General features: G+C 26.5%; 3 non-coding genes across 3 annotated transcripts; all 3 read left to right on the forward strand.

Moving 5' to 3' along the window:
• Positions 1-253: 253 nt before the first annotated feature.
• TRNAS-GCU (transfer RNA serine (anticodon GCU)) lies at positions 254-335 on the forward strand. The gene has a single exon. It is a non-coding gene; the product is annotated as a tRNA-Ser (tRNA).
• A 5,274-nt stretch (positions 336-5,609) lies between these two features.
• TRNAS-GCU (transfer RNA serine (anticodon GCU)) lies at positions 5,610-5,691 on the forward strand. The gene has a single exon. It is a non-coding gene; the product is annotated as a tRNA-Ser (tRNA).
• A 10,128-nt stretch (positions 5,692-15,819) lies between these two features.
• On the forward strand, positions 15,820-15,901 carry TRNAS-GCU (transfer RNA serine (anticodon GCU)). Its single transcript has one exon. It is a non-coding gene; the product is annotated as a tRNA-Ser (tRNA).
• The last annotated feature ends 2,036 nt before the right edge of the window (positions 15,902-17,937 follow it).

The following is a 17,937-nucleotide window of genomic DNA, read 5'->3' on the forward strand; positions in this document are numbered from 1 at the left end:
ATGACATATATCATATCATGACATATATCATATCATGACATATATCATATCATGACATATATCATATCATGACATGCAGTATTTGTACAAATCATATCATGACATATCATGACATATCATATCATGACATGATTTTTTGCATTCTTTTTATAATTATATTTGAATTTTTTTATCGTTACATTAATTTTCGCATTATTTTTATCTTCTTTTTTTGCATTGTTTTTAAAAAAATCATTTTTTATTTTTATCTATAGATGAGGTGGCCGAGAGGTTAAGGCGGTGGACTGCTAATCCATTGTGCTCTGCACGCATGGGTTCAAATCCCATTCTCATCGTTGGTTTTCTCTTTGTTCATTCTGTTTGTCATTCATTTGCATTATTTTGTTGAATATTTTGATATGTCATATCATGACATATCATGACAAATCATATTATATCATGACATATAATCACATATCGTTAGATATCATGACATAATATCATGACATATCAAATATCATATCATATCATGACATATATCATATCATGACATATCATATCATGACATATATCATATCATGACATATCATATCATGACATATCATGACAAATCATATCATGACATATCATGACATATATCATGACATGATTTTTTGCATTATTTTTATCATTATATTTGCATTTTTATATCATTACATTATTTTTGCCTTTTTTTTTCTTTTTTGCATTGTTTTAAAAAAAAAAATCCTTTTTTATTTTTTTCTATAGATGAGGTGGTTGAGATGTTAAGGTGATGGACTGCTAATCCATTGTGCTCTGCATGCATGGGTTCAAATCCCATTTTCATCATTGGTATTCTCTTTGTTCATTCTATTTGTAATTCATTTTGCATTATTTTGTTAAATATTTTGATATGTCATATTATGACATATCATGACAAATCATATTATATCATGACATATAATCACATATCGTGACATATCATGATAATATCATGACATATAAAATATTATCATATCATGACATTTATCATATCATAACATAACATATATCATATCATGACATATCAAATATCATATCATATTATGACATATATCATATTATGACATATCATATCATGATATATTATATCATGACATATATCATATTATGACATATATCATATCATGACATACAGTATTAGTACAAATCATATCATGACATATCATATCATGACATATATCATATGACATATATCATATCATGACATACAGTATTAGTACAAATCATATCATGACATATCATGACATATCATATTATATCATGACATATAATCACATATCGTTACATATCATGACATAATATAATGACATATCAAATATCATATCTTATCATGACATATATCATATCATGACATATCATATCATGACATACACTGGCGACACACTTTATTCGAGCTCGGCTAGTCCCACGAATTCGGGTATACCCGGGTGTATTGAGGTTTGTGACTGTTTTCTGCCCGAGTGCATTGAGGTATTTTCCAGGCAGGGATTGAAGCATTTTATTCCCGCTGGCTGCAATACTGCACAGTATATATATATATACTGCATTACAATTCATGAATTTATGCCATCTGGTAGACACGCGAAGCATTGCAGCCTATTAAATCCTAATCATTATCATTTAACAGATCAGCCGCCCGTCAGCCAGGCATGAACCCAGGCTGGGAAGGCAAACGCAACGGGGCTTGTCAGAGGTGAGGAGCGGCGCATTCCAGGTATCTGCCAGGTACATACTGGGTATTTGCTCGAATAAAGTGTGTCGGTGCAGTATAACATATCATGACATATCATATCATGACATATCATGACAAATCATATCATGACATATCATGACAAATCATATTATATCATGACATAATATCATGACATATAAAATATCATATCATATCATGACATATATCATATCATGATATATATCATATCATGACATATATCATATCATGACATATCATATAATGACATATATATCATATCATGACATATCATATTATGACATATCATGACATATCATATCATGACATATCATGACATATCATATCATGACATGATTTTTTGCATTATTTTTATAATTATATTTGCATTTTTATATCGTTACATAATTTTCGCATTTTTTTTCTTTTTTGCATTGTTTTTAAAAAAATTCTTTTTTATTTTTTTTCTATAGATAAGGTGGCCGATAGGTTAAGGCGATGGATTGCTAATCCATTGTGCTCTGCATGCATGGGTTCATATCCCATTCTCATCGTTGGTATTCGCTTTGTTCATTCTATTTGTCATTCATTTTGCATTATTTTGTTAAATATTTTTATATGTCATATCATGACATATCATGACAAATCATATTATATCATGACATATAATTATATATCGTGACATATAATGACATAATATCATGATATATCAAATATTATCATATCATGACATATATCATATCATGACTTTTATCATATCATCACATATATAATATCTTGACATTTCATATCATGACATGACATTTCATATCATGACATGACATTTCATATCATGACATATTATATCATGACATATATCATATCATGACATATATCATTTCATGACATATCATAACAAATCATATCATGACTAATCATATCATGACAAATCATATCATGACATACAGTATTTTGTACAAATCATATCATGACATATCAAATATAATATCATATCATGACATATATCATATCATGACATATCATATCATGACATATATCATATCATGACATACCATGACATATCATGACATATCATGACAAATCATATCATGACTTATCATGACATATCATATCATGACATGATTTTTTGCATTATTTTTTTCATTATATTTGCATTTTTATATCGTTACATTATTTTTGCATTTTTTTCTTTTTTGCATTGTATTTTAAAAAAATCCTTTTTTATTTTTTTCTATAGATGAGGTGGCCGAGAGGTTAAGGTGATGGACTGCTAATCCATTGTGCTCTACATGCATGGGTTCATATCCCATTCTCATAGTTGGTATTCTCTTTGTTCATTCTATTTGTCATTAATTTTGCATTATTTTGTTAAATATTTTTATATGCCATATCATGACATATCATGACAAATCATATTATATCATGACATAATATCATGACATATCAAATATTATCATATCATGACATATATCATATCATGATATTTATCATATCATAACATATATCATATCATGACATATCAAATATCATATCATATCATGACATATATCATATCATGACATATGATATCATGACATTATCATGACATATAGTATATCATGACATATCATGACAAATCATATCATGACAAATCATATCATGACATATCATATCATGACATATATCATATCATAACATATATCATATCATGACAAATATCATATCATGACATATATCATACCATGACATATATCATATCATGACATATATCATATCATGACATACAGTATTTGTACAAATCATATCATGACATATCATGACATATCATGACATGGTTTTTTGCATTCTTTTTATAATTATATTTGAATTTTTTTATCGTTACATTAATTTTCGCATTATTTTTATCTTCTTTTTTTTGGCATTGTTTTAAAAAAAATCCTTTTTTATTGTTATCTATAGATGAGGTGGCCGAGAGGTTAAGGCGATGGACTGCTAATCCATTGTGCTCTGCACGCATGGGTACAAATCCCATTCTCATCGTTGGTTTTCTCTTTGTTTATTCTATTTGTCATTCATTTTGCATTATTTTATTAAATATTTTGATATGTCATATCATGACATATCATGACAAATCATATTATATCATGACATATAATCACATATCGTTAGATATCATGACATAATATCATGACATATCAAATATCATATCATATCATGACATATATCATACCATGACATATCATATCATGACATATATCATATCATGACATATCATATCATGACATATAATGACAAATCATATCATGACATATCATGACATATATCATGACATGGTTTTTTGAATTATTTTTATCATTATATTTGCATTTTTATATCATTACATTATTTTTGCCTTTTTTTTTTTTTTGCATTGTTTTTAAAAAAATCCTTTTTTATTTTTTTGTATAGACAAGGTGGCCGAGATGTTAAGGCGATGGACTGCTAATCCAATGTGCTCTGCATGCATTGGTTCAAATCCCATTTTCATCATTGTTATTCTCTTTGTTCATTCTATTTGTAATTCATTTTGCATTATTTTGTTAAATATTTTGATATGTCATATCATGACATATCATGACAAATCATATTATATCATGACATATAATCACATATCGTGACATAGCATGATAATATCATGACATAAAATATTATCATATCATGACATTTATCATAACATAACATATATCATATCATGACATATCAAATATCATATCATATCATGACATATATCATATCATGACATATCATATCATGATATATTATATCATGACATATATCATATTATGACATATATCATATCATGACATACAGTATTAGTACAAATCATATCATGACATATCATGACATATCTTGACAAATCATATCATGACATATCATATCATGACATATATCATATGACATATATCATATCATGACATACAGTATTAGTACAAATCACATCATGACATATCATGACATATCATATTATATCATGACATATAATCACATATCGTTACATATCATGACATAATATAATGACATATCAAATATCATATCTTATCATGACATATATCATATCATGACATATCATATCATGACATATCATGACATATCATGACATATCATGACAAATCATATTATATCATGACATAATATCATGACATATAAAATATCATATCATGACATATATCATATCATGACATATATCATATCATGACATATCATATCATGACACATCATGACATATTATATCATGACATATCATGACATATCATATCATGACATGATTTTTTGCATTCTTTTTATAATTATATTTGCATTTTTATATCGTTACATAATTTTCGCATATTTTTTTTCTTTTTTGCATTGTTTTAAAAAAAATCCATTTTTATTTTTTTCTATAGATGAGGTGGCCGATAAGTTAAGGCGATGGACTGCTAATCCATTGTGCTCTGCACGCATGGGTTCAAACCCCATTCTGATCGTTGGTTTTCTCTTTGTTCATTCTATTTGTCATTCATTTTGCATTATTTTATTAAATATTTTGATATGTCATATCATGACATATCATGACAAATCGTATTATAGCATGACATATAATCACATATCGTGACATATCATGACATAATATCATGACATATCAAATATTATCATATCATGACATATATCATATCATGACATTTATCCTATCATAACATATACCTTATCATGACATATCATATCATGACATATCATGACATATCATGACAAATCATATCATGACATATCATGACATATCATGACATGATTTTTTGCATTATTTTTATCATTATATTTGCATTTTTATATCGTTACATTATTTTTGCATTTTTTTCTTTTTTGCATTGTTTTTAAAAAAATCCATTTTTAATTTTTTTCTATAGATGAGGTGGCCGAGAGGTTAAGGCGATGGACTGCTAATCCATTGTGCTCTGCACGCATGGGTTCAAATCCCATTCTCATCGTTGGTTTTCTCTTTTTTCATTCTATTTGTCATTCATTTTGCATTATTTTTTTAAATATTTTAATATGTCATATCATGACATATCATGACAAATCATATTATATCATGACATATCATGACAAATCATATTATATCATAACATAATATCATGACATATAAAATATCATATCATATCATGACATATATCATATCATGACATATATCATATCATGACATATATCATATCATGACATATATCATATCATGACATATATCATATCATGACATATCATATCATTACATATATCATATCATGACATATCATATCATGACATATCATGACAAATTATATCATGACATATCATGACATATCATATCATGACATGATTTTATGCATTTTTTTTATAATTATATTTGCATTTTTATATCGTTACATAATTTTTTTTTCTATAGATGAGGTGGCTGATAGGTTAAGGCGATGGACTGCTAATCCATTGTGCTCTGCATGCATGGGTTCATATTTCATTCTCATCGTTGGTATTCGCTTTGTTAATTCTATTTGTCATTCATTTTGCATTATTTTGTTAAATATTTTTATATGTCATATCATGACATATCATGACAAATCATATTATATCATGACATTTAATCACATATCGTGACATATCATGACATAATATCATGACATATCAAATATTATCATATCATGACATATATCGTATCATGACATTTATCATATCATAACATATATCTTATCCTGACATATCATTCATGACATATCATGACATATCATGACAAATCATATCATGACATATAATGACATATCATATCATGACATGATTTTTTGCATTATTTTTATCATTTTATTTGCATTTTTATATCGTTACATTATTTTTGCATTTTTTTTTCTTTTTTGCATTGTTTTTAAAAAAATCCTTTTTTATTTTTTTGTATAGACAAGGTGGCCGAGATGTTAAGGCGATGGACTGCTAATCCAATGTGCTCTGCATGCATTGGTTCAAATCCCATTTTCATCATTGTTATTCTCTTTGTTCATTCTATTTGTAATTCATTTTGCATTATTTTGTTAAATATTTTGATATGTCATATCATGACATATCATGACAAATCATATTATATCATGACATATAATCACATATCGTGACATAGCATGATAATATCATGACATAAAATATTATCATATCATGACATTTATCATAACATAACATATATCATATCATGACATATCAAATATCATATCATATCATGACATATATCATATCATGACATATCATATCATGATATATTATATCATGACATATATCATATTATGACATATATCATATCATGACATACAGTATTAGTACAAATCATATCATGACATATCATGACATATCTTGACAAATCATATCATGACATATCATATCATGACATATATCATATGACATATATCATATCATGACATACAGTATTAGTACAAATCACATCATGACATATCATGACATATCATATTATATCATGACATATAATCACATATCGTTACATATCATGACATAATATAATGACATATCAAATATCATATCTTATCATGACATATATCATATCATGACATATCATGACATATCATGACATATCATGACATATCATGACAAATCATATTATATCATGACATAATATCATGACATATAAAATATCATATCATGACATATATCATATCATGACATATATCATATCATGACATATCATATCATGACACATCATGACATATTATATCATGACATATCATGACATATCATATCATGACATGATTTTTTGCATTATTTTTATCATTATATTTGCATTTTTATATCGTTATATTATTTTTGCATTTTTTCTTTTTTGCATTGTTTTTAAAAAAAATCATTTTTTATTGTTTTCTATAGATGAGGTGGCCGAGAGGTTAAGGTGACGGACTGCTAATCCATTGGGCTCTACATGCATGGGTTCATATCCCATTCTCAAAGTTGGTATTCTCTTTGTTCATTCTATTTGTCATTCATTTTGCATTATTTTGTTAAATATTTTTATATGCCATATCATGACATATCATGACAAATCATATTATATCATGACATAATATCATGACATATCAAATATTATCATATCATGACATATATCATATCATGACATTTATCATATCATAACATATATCATATCATGACATATCAAATATCATATCATATCATGACATATATCATATCATGACAAATGATATCATGACATTATCATGACATATAGCATATCATGACATATCATGACAAATCATATCATGACAAATCATATCATGACATATCATATCATGACATATATCATATCATGACATATATCATATCATGACATATATCATATCATGACATATCATGACATATCATGACAAATCATATCATGACATATCATGACATATCATATCATGACATGATTTTTTGCATTATTTTTATCATTATATTTGCATTTTTATATCGTTACATTATTTTTGCATTTTTTTCTTTTTTGCATTGTTTTTTAAATAAATCATTTTTTATTTTTTTCTAGAGATGAGGTGGCCGAGAGGTTAAGGTGATGGACTGGTAATCCATTGTGCTCTACATGCATGGGTTCATATCCCATTCTCAAAGTTGGTATTCTCTTTGTTCATTCTATTTGTCATTCATTTTGCATTATTTTGTTAAATATTTTTATATGTCATATCATGACATATCATGACAAATCATATTATATCATGACATTTAATCACATATTGTGACATATCATGACATAATATCATGACATATAAAATATTATCATATCATGACATATATCGTATCATGACATTTATCATATCATAACATATATCTTATCATGACATATCATTTCATGACATATCATGACATATCATGACAAATCATATCATGACATATAATGACATATCATATCATGACATGATTTTTTGCATTATTTTTATCATTTTATTTGCATTTTTATATCGTTACATTATTTTTGCATTTTTTTTTCTTTTTTGCATTGTTTTTAAAAAAATCCTTTTTTATTTTTTTGTATAGACAAGGTGGCCGAGATGTTAAGGCGATGGACTGCTAATCCAATGTGCTCTGCATGCATTGGTTCAAATCCCATTTTCATCATTGTTATTCTCTTTGTTCATTCTATTTGTAATTCATTTTGCATTATTTTGTTAAATATTTTGATATGTCATATCATGACATATCATGACAAATCATATTATATCATGACATATAATCACATATCGTGACATAGCATGATAATATCATGACATAAAATATTATCATATCATGACATTTATCATAACATAACATATATCATATCATGACATATCAAATATCATATCATATCATGACATATATCATATCATGACATATCATATCATGATATATTATATCATGACATATATCATATTATGACATATATCATATCATGACATACAGTATTAGTACAAATCATATCATGACATATCATGACATATCTTGACAAATCATATCATGACATATCATATCATGACATATATCATATGACATATATCATATCATGACATACAGTATTAGTACAAATCACATCATGACATATCATGACATATCATATTATATCATGACATATAATCACATATCGTTACATATCATGACATAATATAATGACATATCAAATATCATATCTTATCATGACATATATCATATCATGACATATCATATCATGACATATCATGACATATCATGACATATCATGACAAATCATATTATATCATGACATAATATCATGACATATAAAATATCATATCATGACATATATCATATCATGACATATATCATATCATGACATATCATATCATGACACATCATGACATATTATATCATGACATATCATGACATATCATATCATGACATGATTTTTTGCATTATTTTTATCATTATATTTGCATTTTTATATCGTTATATTATTTTTGCATTTTTTCTTTTTTGCATTGTTTTTAAAAAAAATCATTTTTTATTGTTTTCTATAGATGAGGTGGCCGAGAGGTTAAGGTGACGGACTGCTAATCCATTGGGCTCTACATGCATGGGTTCATATCCCATTCTCAAAGTTGGTATTCTCTTTGTTCATTCTATTTGTCATTCATTTTGCATTATTTTGTTAAATATTTTTATATGCCATATCATGACATATCATGACAAATCATATTATATCATGACATAATATCATGACATATCAAATATTATCATATCATGACATATATCATATCATGACATTTATCATATCATAACATATATCATATCATGACATATCAAATATCATATCATATCATGACATATATCATATCATGACATATGATATCATGACATTATCATGACATATAGCATATCATGACATATCATGACAAATCATATCATGACAAATCATATCATGACATATCATATCATGACATATATCATATCATGACATATATCATATCATGACATATATCATATCATGACATATCATGACATATCATGACAAATCATATCATGACATATCATGACATATCATATCATGACATGATTTATTACATTATTTTTATCATTATATTTGCATTTTTATATCGTTACATTATTTTTGCATTTTTTTCTTTTTTGCATTGTTTTTTAAATAAATCATTTTTTATTTTTTTCTAGAGATGAGGTGGCCGAGAGGTTAAGGTGATGGACTGGTAATCCATTGTGCTCTACATGCATGGGTTCATATCCCATTCTCAAAGTTGGTATTCTCTTTGTTCATTCTATTTGTCATTCATTTTGCATTATTTTGTTAAATATTTTTATATGTCATATCATGACATATCATGACAAATCATATTATATCATGACATTTAATCACATATCGTGACATATCATGACATAATATCATGACATATCAAATATTATCATATCATGACATATATCGTATCATGACATTTATCATATCATAACATATATCTTATCATGACATATCATTTCATGACATATCATGACATATCATGACAAATCATATCATGACATATCATGACATATATCATGACATGGTTTTTTGAATTATTTTTATCATTATATTTGCATTTTTATATCATTACATTATTTTTGCCTTTTTTTTTTTTTGCATTGTTTTTAAAAAAATCCTTTTTTATTTTTTTGTATAGACAAGGTGGCCGAGATGTTAAGGCGATGGACTGCTAATCCAATGTGCTCTGCATGCATTGGTTCAAATCCCATTTTCATCATTGTTATTCTCTTTGTTCATTCTATTTGTAATTCATTTTGCATTATTTTGTTAAATATTTTGATATGTCATATCATGACATATCATGACAAATCATATTATATCATGACATATAATCACATATCGTGACATAGCATGATAATATCATGACATAAAATATTATCATATCATGACATTTATCATAACATAACATATATCATATCATGACATATCAAATATCATATCATATCATGACATATATCATATCATGACATATCATATCATGATATATTATATCATGACATATATCATATTATGACATATATCATATCATGACATACAGTATTAGTACAAATCATATCATGACATATCATGACATATCTTGACAAATCATATCATGACATATCATATCATGACATATATCATATGACATATATCATATCATGACATACAGTATTAGTACAAATCACATCATGACATATCATGACATATCATATTATATCATGACATATAATCACATATCGTTACATATCATGACATAATATAATGACATATCAAATATCATATCTTATCATGACATATATCATATCATGACATATCATATCATGACATATCATGACATATCATGACATATCATGACAAATCATATTATATCATGACATAATATCATGACATATAAAATATCATATCATGACATATATCATATCATGACATATATCATATCATGACATATCATATCATGACACATCATGACATATTATATCATGACATATCATGACATATCATATCATGACATGATTTTTTGCATTCTTTTTATAATTATATTTGCATTTTTATATCGTTACATAATTTTCGCATATTTTTTTTCTTTTTTGCATTGTTTTAAAAAAAATCCATTTTTATTTTTTTCTATAGATGAGGTGGCCGATAAGTTAAGGCGATGGACTGCTAATCCATTGTGCTCTGCACGCATGGGTTCAAACCCCATTCTGATCGTTGGTTTTCTCTTTGTTCATTCTATTTGTCATTCATTTTGCATTATTTTATTAAATATTTTGATATGTCATATCATGACATATCATGACAAATCATATTATATCATGACATATAATCACATATCGTGACATAGCATGATAATATCATGACATAAAATATTATCATATCATGACATTTATCATAACATAACATATATCATATCATGACATATCAAATATCATATCATATCATGACATATATCATATCATGACATATCATATCATGATATATTATATCATGACATATATCATATTATGACATATATCATATCATGACATACAGTATTAGTACAAATCATATCATGACATATCATGACATATCTTGACAAATCATATCATGACATATCATATCATGACATATATCATATGACATATATCATATCATGACATACAGTATTAGTACAAATCACATCATGACATATCATGACATATCATATTATATCATGACATATAATCACATATCGTTACATATCATGACATAATATAATGACATATCAAATATCATATCTTATCATGACATATATCATATCATGACATATCATATCATGACATATCATGACATATCATGACATATCATGACAAATCATATTATATCATGACATAATATCATGACATATAAAATATCATATCATGACATATATCATATCATGACATATATCATATCATGACATATCATATCATGACACATCATGACATATTATATCATGACATATCATGACATATCATATCATGACATGATTTTTTGCATTATTTTTATCATTATATTTGCATTTTTATATCGTTATATTATTTTTGCATTTTTTCTTTTTTGCATTGTTTTTAAAAAAAATCATTTTTTATTGTTTTCTATAGATGAGGTGGCCGAGAGGTTAAGGTGACGGACTGCTAATCCATTGGGCTCTACATGCATGGGTTCATATCCCATTCTCAAAGTTGGTATTCTCTTTGTTCATTCTATTTGTCATTCATTTTGCATTATTTTGTTAAATATTTTTATATGCCATATCATGACATATCATGACAAATCATATTATATCATGACATAATATCATGACATATCAAATATTATCATATCATGACATATATCATATCATGACATTTATCATATCATAACATACACTGGCGACACACTTTATTCGAGCTCGGCTAGTCCCACGAATTCGGGTATACCCGGGTGTATTGAGGTTTGTGACTGTTTTCTGCCCGAGTGCATTGAGTTATTTTCCGGCAGGGATTGAAGCATTTTATTCCCGTTGGCTGCAATACTGCACACTACATATATATATACTGCATTACAATTCATGAATTTATGCCATTTGGTAGACACGCGAAGCATTGCAGCCTATTAAATCCTAATCATTATCATTTAACAGATCAGCCGCCCATCAGCCAGGCATGAACCCAGGCTGGGAAGGCAAATGCAACGGGGCTTGTCAGAGGTGAGGAGCGGCGCATTCCAGGTATCTGCCAGGTACATACCGGGTATTTGCTCGAATAAAGTGTGTCGGTGCAGTATATCATATCATGACATATCAAATATCATATCATATCATGACATATATCATATCATGACATATGATATCATGACATTATCATGACATATAGCATATCATGACATATCATGACAAATCATATCATGACAAATCATATCATGACATATCATATCATGACATATATCATATCATGACATATATCATATCATGACATATATCATATCATGACATATCATGACATATCATGACAAATCATATCATGACATATCATGACATATCATATCATGACATGATTTTTTGCATTATTTTTATCATTATATTTGCATTTTTATATCGTTACATTATTTTTGCATTTTTTTCTTTTTTGCATTGTTTTTTAAATAAATCATTTTTTATTTTTTTCTAGAGATGAGGTGGCCGAGAGGTTAAGGTGATGGACTGGTAATCCATTGTGCTCTACATGCATGGGTTCATATCCCATTCTCAAAGTTGGTATTCTCTTTGTTCATTCTATTTGTCATTCATTTTGCATTATTTTGTTAAATATTTTTATATGTCATATCATGACATATCATGACAAATCATATTATATCATGACATTTAATCACATATCGTGACATATCATGACATAATATCATGACATATCAAATATTATCATATCATGACATATATCGTATCATGACATTTATCATATCATAACATATATCTTATCATGACATATCATTTCATGACATATCATGACATATCATGACAAATCATATCATGACATATCATGACATATATCATGACATGGTTTTTTGAATTATTTTTATCATTATATTTGCATTTTTATATCATTACATTATTTTTGCCTTTTTTTTTTTTTTGCATTGTTTTTAAAAAAATCCTTTTTTATTTTTTTGTATAGACAAGGTGGCCGAGATGTTAAGGCGATGGACTGCTAATCCAATGTGCTCTGCATGCATTGGTTCAAATCCCATTTTCATCATTGTTATTCTCTTTGTTCATTCTATTTGTAATTCATTTTGCATTATTTTGTTAAATATTTTGATATGTCATATCATGACATATCATGACAAATCATATTATATCATGACATATAATCACATATCGTGACATAGCATGATAATATCATGACATAAAATATTATCATATCATGACATTTATCATAACATAACATATATCATATCATGACATATCAAATATCATATCATATCATGACATATATCATATCATGACATATCATATCATGATATATTATATCATGACATATATCATATTATGACATATATCATATCATGACATACAGTATTAGTACAAATCATATCATGACATATCATGACATATCTTGACAAATCATATCATGACATATCATATCATGACATATATCATATGACATATATCATATCATGACATACAGTATTAGTACAAATCACATCATGACATATCATGACATATCATATTATATCATGACATATAATCACATATCGTTACATATCATGACATAATATAATGACATATCAAATATCATATCTTATCATGACATATATCATATCATGACATATCATATCATGACATATCATGACATATCATGACAAATCATATTATATCATGACATAATATCATGACATATAAAATATCATATCATGACATATATCATATCATGACATATATCATATCATGACATATCATATCATGACACATCATGACATATTATATCATGACATATCATGACATATCATATCATGACATGATTTTTTGCATTCTTTTTATAATTATATTTGCATTTTTATATCGTTACATAATTTTCGCATATTTTTTTTCTTTTTTGCATTGTTTTAAAAAAAATCCATTTTTATTTTTTTCTATAGATGAGGTGGCCGATAAGTTAAGGCGATGGACTGCTAATCCATTGTGCTCTGCACGCATGGGTTCAAACCCCATTCTGATCGTTGGTTTTCTCTTTGTTCATTCTATTTGTCATTCATTTTGCATTATTTTATTAAATATTTTGATATGTCATATCATGACATATCATGACAAATCGTATTATAGCATGACATATAATCACATATCGTGACATATCATGACATAATATCATGACATATCAAATATTATCATAACATGACATATATCATATCATGACATTTATCCTATCATAACATATACCTTATCATGACATATCATATCATGACATATCATGACATATCATGACAAATCATATCATGACATATCATGACATATCATGACATGATTTTTTGCATTATTTTTATCATTATATTTGCATTTTTATATCGTTACATTATTTTTGCATTTTTTTCTTTTTTGCATTGTTTTTAAAAAATCCATTTTTAATTTTTTTCTATAGATGAGGTGGCCGAGAGGTTAAGGCGATGGACTGCTAATCCATTGTGCTCTGCACGCATGGGTTCAAATCCCATTCTCATCGTTGGTTTTCTCTTTTTTCATTCTATTTGTCATTCATTTTGCATTATTTTTTTAAATATTTTAATATGTCATATCATGACATATCATGACAAATCATATTATATCATGACATATCATGACAAATCATATTATATCATAACATAATATCATGACATATAAAATATCATATCATATCATGACATATATCATATCATGACATATATCATATCATGACATATATCATATCATGACATATATCATATCATGACATATATCATATCATGACATATCATATCATTACATATATCATATCATGACATATCATATCATGACATATCATGACAAATTATATCATGACATATCATGACATATCATATCATGACATGATTTTATTCATTTTTTTTATAATTATATTTGCATTTTTATATCGTTACATAATTTTTTTTTCTATAGATGAGGTGGCTGATAGGTTAAGGCGATGGACTGCTAATCCATTGTGCTCTGCATGCATGGGTTCATATTTCATTCTCATCGTTGGTATTCGCTTTGTTAATTCTATTTGTCATTCATTTTGCATTATTTTGTTAAATATTTTTATATGTCATATCATGACATATCATGACAAATCATATTATATCATGACATTTAATCACATATCGTGACATATCATGACATAATATCATGACATATCAAATATTATCATATCATGACATATATCGTATCATGACATTTATCATATCATAACATATATCTTATCATGACATATCATTTCATGACATATCATGACATATCATGACAAATCATATCATGACATATAATGACATATCATATCATGACATGATTTTTTGCATTATTTTTATAATTTTATTTGCATTTTTATATCGTTACATTATTTTTGCATTTTTTTTTCTTTTTTGCATTGTTTTAAAAAAAATCCTTTTTTATTTTTTTCTATAGATGAGGTGGCCGAGAGGTTAAGGCAATGGACTGCTAATCCATTGTGCTCTGCATGCATTGGTTGAAATCCCATTCTCATCGTTGGTTTTCTCTTTGTTCATTATATTTGTCATTCATTTTGCATTATTTTTTTAAATATTTTAATATGTCATATCATGACATATCATGACAAATCATATTATATCATGACATATCATGACAAATCATATTATATCATAACATAATATCATGACATATAAAATATCATATCATATCATGACATATATCATATCATGACATATATATTATCATGACATATATCATATCATGACATATATCATATCATGACATATCATATCATGACATATCATATCATGACATATCATGACAAATTATATCATGACATATCATGGCATATCATATCATGACATGATTTTTTGCATTATTTTTATAATTATATTTGCATTTTTATATCGTTACATAATTTTCGCATTTTTTTTCTTTTTTGCATTGTTTTTAGAAAAATCCTTTTTTATTTTTTTTCTATAGATGTGGTGGCCGATAGGTAAAGGCGATGGACTGCTAATCTATTGTGCTCTGCATGCATGGGTTCATATCCCATTCTCATCGTTGGTATTCGCTTTGTTCATTCTATTTGTCATTCATTTTGCATTATTTTGTTAAATATTTTGATATGTCATATCATGACATATCATGACAAATCATATTATATCATCACATATATAATATCATGACATTTCATATCATGACATATTATATCATGACATATATCATATCATGACATATATCATTTCATGACATATCATAACAAATTATATCATGACAAATCATATAATGACAAATCATATCATGACATATATCATGACATATATCATATCATGACATATATCATATCATGACATACAGTATTTGTACAAATCATATCATATCATGACATGATTTTTTGCATTCTTTTTATAATTATATTTGAATTTTTTTATCGTTACATTAATTTTCGCATTATTTTTATCTTCTTTTTTTGCATTGTTTTTAAAAAAAATCCTTTTTTATTTTTTTCTATAGATGAGGTGGCCGAGAGGTTAAGGCGATGGACTGCTAATC

This window comes from Ascaphus truei (assembly GCF_040206685.1).
Source record: "Ascaphus truei isolate aAscTru1 chromosome 23 unlocalized genomic scaffold, aAscTru1.hap1 SUPER_23_unloc_1, whole genome shotgun sequence".
In the NCBI taxonomy this organism is placed as follows: Eukaryota; Metazoa; Chordata; class Amphibia; order Anura; family Ascaphidae; genus Ascaphus; species Ascaphus truei.